Source organism: Lactuca virosa, chromosome 1, assembly GCF_052849685.1.
Source record: "Lactuca virosa cultivar CGN04683 chromosome 1, Lactuca_virosa_CGN04683_v6, whole genome shotgun sequence".
NCBI lineage: Eukaryota > Viridiplantae > Streptophyta > Magnoliopsida > Asterales > Asteraceae > Lactuca > Lactuca virosa.
The window spans coordinates 297,980,731-297,987,120 of NC_136426.1; positions in this window are offsets into that span (position 1 = coordinate 297,980,731).

Consider the following 6,390-nt stretch of genomic DNA (forward strand, 5'->3'; position numbering starts at 1 on the left):
TCAGAACTCCTATGCAAAGCCAACTTAAACTGGAATGGGCACAGAATATGTCAACACGATAGGCTATAAATCTCAAGTCGTGTGCTAGTGAAGAACCTCAGGTTTTATTCTTGATTAGTTCTTGAAATTCTTTTTAGGATCTTTAAGACTCCCACTATCCTCTTGACATATAAGACTATCTTGCCAAATATTCAAGAGATAGTGCGGATTCTTTATCAAGACAAACACTTCACACAATTGGCCTTAGTTGGTCTTTGTTTTATCCAAAACATCACAACTTACCAATTTCAAATGTACAAGATTAGGACACTTTTACTCTTAAATTTGACAAGTGTTTTAAACCTTTCTTTAAGTTATGTCACTCAAGTTACAATCTTGGAGTATGACTCTAAGAATTGTTTTGGAACGAAGTATGACTCATCTTCCTGATCTAACCATTTCAACAATTCATGACTCCTCTTCTTAGTCATAAGAATGCACTAAGATGACCTTTAGAGGACTAATTGTGATATGATTTCTAAATCATTAAGATGATCACAAACATGATACTAAAGTACTCTCCCATCTTTTCATATATGAGAAACTATTATCTTTCTGCCTAATTTGATTCTTCCCATTCGTTCGGCCATACATTGAGACTTTTCCAATGTTTCAGAATTATACTTAAACTTGTAAGTATAACCATATTTACTAAACTTTAGTAAATCAAATAGTCTTAACGAGCTTTGTGGTGGACATGACCAGTGCACAAGAATGTGTACTCGATCCCTTTAGTCCTTCACTTGACTCACACATCCATGTGAACAAGTAATTAGTCTTGATTTTCCAATGCTTGAAAGTTCTCATTCATCATACTATTCAACTTGCATGATTCCAAGTTTCGGTCCAATTGAAACTTGGGCGATGTGGAATTTTCCTGATTTGGTAAATTTAGACACTACCACAAATGAAAGAATCAAATCCATTTTCCAATATTGTTGTCAGTGGAATCATATAAGCAACAATATTCCACAAATGCCATTGTAAGGATACTTCAAATAAATAAAATTAAACAATTTTCTTTTATTTTAAAACTTTGCGGAAAAACTTATCCTTACAATCCACATGGAAAATTGTTGTTATCTATTCCTTAGCAATATATCATAACTTCTTAAGCAACTGCTCAAAATTCTGATGCGATCGAAATCCACCTACGCGATCAGAATCAGCATATACTTCCTTTAAGATTTCTCTCTATTCTTTGATTCTTAAAACATCAACATGTGACCCAGTCACATCATGTAATGAGGATCTCAGAATAGAACTTAACAGAGTTAGATAATGGGCTCTACCTGATGTAGAGTCAAACTTATTGACTTTAACATCCTTAGGTAAATTTGGCAGCTTTGCAATCAACGCCCCTTCCTTTGGCAAAATAAACATATGGACCCTTTGGTAATGGGACTATCTCAGACTTAGCCTTTCTCTTTACCATTTGGTCAACCGGGTTGACTATGGCCAATCCCTTTCCATTGGGAAGAGAATGCTTTTTCTGGATTTCCAGTCACCATTGTCACTGTCCATAAAGTTTTTGGGAAGTTGATCTTCTAATCAAATTTGCTTTACTATCGTTCCAAATCATTGCTGATTCAGCAGCACCAAGCAAATAGATATGATCATTAAGGTTCATGTCATAGTCTGTTTCATAGTAGTCCCAAAGGAACTCACTATGTGACTTAGAAAGTGATTGAACATCAACCTTTCTGAAGACTTTGACACCCAACTCTCCCGGCTTGTCAATATGTGACTTCATCTCTAAGATGTGATCACACATAGACCTTGCTTGCCATCAGGGCTTGAGTGACCTTGAACTTGTGGGTTTGGGAGAATAATTGGAGGAGGTGGAGGAAGAGAAGTATGACTTCCATGAGCCAAACTCGGGAAGTCATATTCATTAGGAAAGCTTGGTTTGGGAAGATCATTGTTGTCTAAACCAGACATCAACAATGGGCGAAATTCACGTAAAGTTGATTTAAGTCCTTAATATAACACCCAATATGATATATTAAGGCTAGGACCCAACAAACTATTTTATAACTTGGAAGAGGGATGTCGTAATCCAAGCTATAAAATATTTGAAGGTAGGTGAATGATGATTCACCAATTTCCACAAAGATAAACGAAATGTATTATTAGGTTTTAATTGGTTTTGAAACTCCTAGATTCTTTTGAGATTCATTGAACTTTTCAATGACATGTTTCAATCTCGAGTGTGCCCTTCAGGTTTTGTGACTGGGATGCCGAGGATCACAAAACAAGGTGTGAAGTAACCATGCAAATATACTTGGTACCCTTAATATTTACCCCTCAATCGATGTGCCGGTTAACCACACACGCTCCAACGATACTATGATAAACATTAAGTTACCCTTTGCCTACCTTGTTAAGTCCAGGTTAGTGTGCCGGTTAACCACACACGCTCCACTAACAGCTTAAACAAAGTGCAAAGTGTAATTTCATGGATTAGCACCTTATTCACATTTTCCTAAGTAACTAAGATTGGGTATTAATAACAGTTTAGTTACTTAGTATTTATCATTAATACTTTTAATGAAGGGAGAATTATAGTCCTTGTCCTACCCGTTCGGCTAACGACCCTCCACCGGTCAAGGAAGCGGTGGGTGAGAGTGGACACCCATTAAACTGCCATTTTATAGGCAGTAACCTTATACCCCCCTTATAGACCGGCTTCGTGAATGAGGCCTACTAATGGTAAGACGACTTTACTCTTATATATATATATATATATAAATATTATTAACTTATAATATTATAAAGTATAAGGGTTGAATTTTAACTTTTAAAATTCTAAGGGCTTAACTTGGAATTAAAATATTCATAAGTGAAAACTTTACAAATTCCAAAACTCGAGGACAAGTTTTGAAACTATTCAAAACTTTTCATTTCATAACTTATGAGTTTAATTAAGGTTTAATGAAAAAAAAAATTCAAGTTCCATAACTTGAGGACAAGTTATGGAAGACATTAAATCATTTAATGATGACATTAAAAATAGGGACTCTTCTATTTTCATAACCTATGAGACTTAATGACACTTTAAAAAGAAAAACTCTTCACTTTCCATAACTTGAGGACAAGTTATGGAGTTCATAAAAACCATTAAGATCAAATATTCCAATTAACACAATAATCAAATAATTTTTCTATGATCTAGATTAAACTCATAAGTAAAGATAATTCACATCAACAATTTTCAAGAAATTAGATAATCATATAAACTAATACAAATCTTGAAACTTTGACAATTATCCTTTGAAGACTCTTGGAATTCATAACCTAAAGAGTTAATAAATGAGTCATTTCACATCCATAACTTATGGAAGTTTCAAAACTCTTAAGATCATAACTTCAAAAAAACTTTTGAGTTCCAAAATTTTATGACAAAATTTGTAACTCCTTAAAACCATTTAGATCAAACTTTTAAAACAAATAAAATAAAATAATCATATCATTCTATCTTTTAATAAATTGACCTAATTCAACTCTTGTAGTAAAGTGACTCAAATTTTATAAATAATTAGTTTTTCATAAAATCAAGTAATTATCATAAAATTTGACAAACTTCATGTTTTTTTTTTCCTTCAACTTGAAAAAAAATACATTTGCATCAATATAACAGAAAACAACCCATGGCTCTGTTACCACTGTTAGGTTTTCAGCATTCTACCACTCCTATGGTGTACATGCAACGCTATAAACCTTGGATCTATGTTTTCTCTATTATACATGCAAATATTAAATATTCCAAGGTTTCATCCTAACTAGCATATTATGAAGCACCTATACTACAAAGTTCTAGTTAGATGACATACCTTTTGATGTAGCTTGATGTCTCCAAGCTTTAAGAGCTTAGCCCCAATAGTGTGGAAGCCTTAAGTGGAATCACAAATCACCAAAATACCTTGGAAGAACTTGAGAGAATATGTATGCACACTAAAATCGGCCCACTCTTATTTTCACACACTTGTTCCAATTTTGTGAGCCAAGGACCCCTTTATATATTATGGAGGATTAGGGTTACATCCATGTAAACCCTAATACCCATGACCTTTCATTTACATAGGATCCATGGGTTAAAAGCTCCATGGACCATCCATGAAAGCTTAGTCCAACCTAAATGAACTTGGCCCATTATATAAGAGTCCATATTTAATTAGTTCTTTTTGATCACTTAATTAATTCTAAATTAATTCTTGATCAATACTAATCAAATAATATGATTCCATATTAATATATTAGAACTTATAATATATTAATATAAATCATAAATATACTATTCTCAAAAGACTATCCATATAAATTGTGCCGGTGAAGTGCAACCCAAATGGACCATGCCGGGTCGGGTCAAGTACATACCAAATATAGTTATGGACTTACACATTAATCCAACAACAAAGTCATTCACGGAAAACTTTGTACCCCAACATTCTCCCCCTCAAAGTTAGGAATGAATGACCCACTTCAAATCTTCCAAAATCGAGCAACTACACGATCCGAGCCTCAAGGGTGACACATGTTGAAACGAACTTCAATCTTCAATTCTTCCATGATTCTTCAATTTGGGCTCTAGGATGTGAAACCATACAAACCGAGCATCAACGAATGATCACGAGCTTCTCAAACTCCAAATTGATCATCAAAAGTTGAGCATAAAGCACACCCCAAAAATCTTAAATAAAACCAAACCCATTTCGAATACATCACTTCCGAACTTCTAATTTCATCATTTCGTAAGCTTCAAAAATTCAAGATCACTTCGGTCGTCAAATCCGCGTAATATGAAAAATTCAAGTTCGAATTTCAATATAAAACTTCTCCCCCTTTTTATAATCGAAATTTGATTATAAAACTCCCAAGGAAAAAGAACGTGCTCTATTCGGAATTTTTCATGTCAAAACTCCCCCTTAACATGTGGCATAAACATTGTGCTTTAATCCGGAAAACCCAAAAAATATTCAATTTTTAGCTTCGTTCATGGATCGCCTTTGACAAAATTTCTCAAAAATGGGTAAAAATTGTCAATTTAAAAATTCTGCAGTGACCCGGTGCGCCTAAAACAGCAAAATATGCAAAACTCTCCCCCTTTTTCAAAGCTGGGTAGAAAGCGTCAATTTGCACAAACTGCAGGGGCTTGAAATGCATTTTCTTCAATTTTCAGCAAAAACAGTCCTTTTTCGAATTTGGGTATGAACGGCCAAATATTGGAAACCTCAGGGACTATTTTCGAAAATTCTGCCATTTGTGTTCCAAACATACGAAGAGTTGTCCCAAACATTCGAAATTTCAGAAAATTTTCGAATTTGGGTGAAAAGTGTCATATATTCGAAACTTCAATTAATTGTTGAGGTTGCCAAATATTCGAAAGTTTAGGGGCTGAATTCGAAAATTCTGCTTTTTGATCAAAACATTCGAAATTTTGATCAATTCATACGAAACCTTTTTCCATTTGTCAACCATTCGAAACTTGAGGGACTACATTCGAAAATTTTGCTTTTCCATTCCAAACATACGAAATTTTGCAACGCTTCGTACGAAATTATCAGGTGACAAACATGCAAATCTTCAAGGACCATTTTCGAAACATTTCTTTCTTTTTCCTCAATTCACACGAAATTAGGCAACCCAAACACACGAATTCGAAGGCATTCGAAGCCTCTTAATGAACAGTAACCTCTGAATACCTCTGAATCGACATTTCGTTCTTACAGTTCTTCCCAAACCATCAACAGTAAAGTTTCGTTTAATTTTCTCGACCCAATTCTTCGTTCTTTTCATTACAGGGACCCCAAAATCGATTTCCTTAAACCCATCTGTTCCCTTCGAATCTTATTCACCAAATCAACGACAACAATTATCACTGTAAAAACCCATTCGAAATTATCCCAGTACTTGACTCAAATTCTTCGTTCTTAACTCATATATCGACATTAACCCTTCGAATCTAAAATCTTCAACTCAATCGTTCTTCAATTTCAACATAGACATTCAAAATCAACCCTTGGAGCATCGACATCAAGTCTATCACCAAAATCGAAATCTTCTTTCTGTAGCCCCAAAATATCCCAGTCGATTCCAAATCAATATCAATATCCAACTTTCGAATTTTCGTTCTTTTGCAAACATCGATTTCCCAGTCGACTATCTGCAAACAACTTACAGTGAACTAAGGCTTCGTTCGTTTTCAAGAAATTGACCCCACAATTCCAAAATCGTTGTTATCAACAACAAAGTCCAACCCTTCCAATCTTTGATTCAAGAACTCAGCAACTATCGAACAAATATCAAACCAGACTCCAAACTTTCGAAATCAAGTTTGAAATCATCGACTTC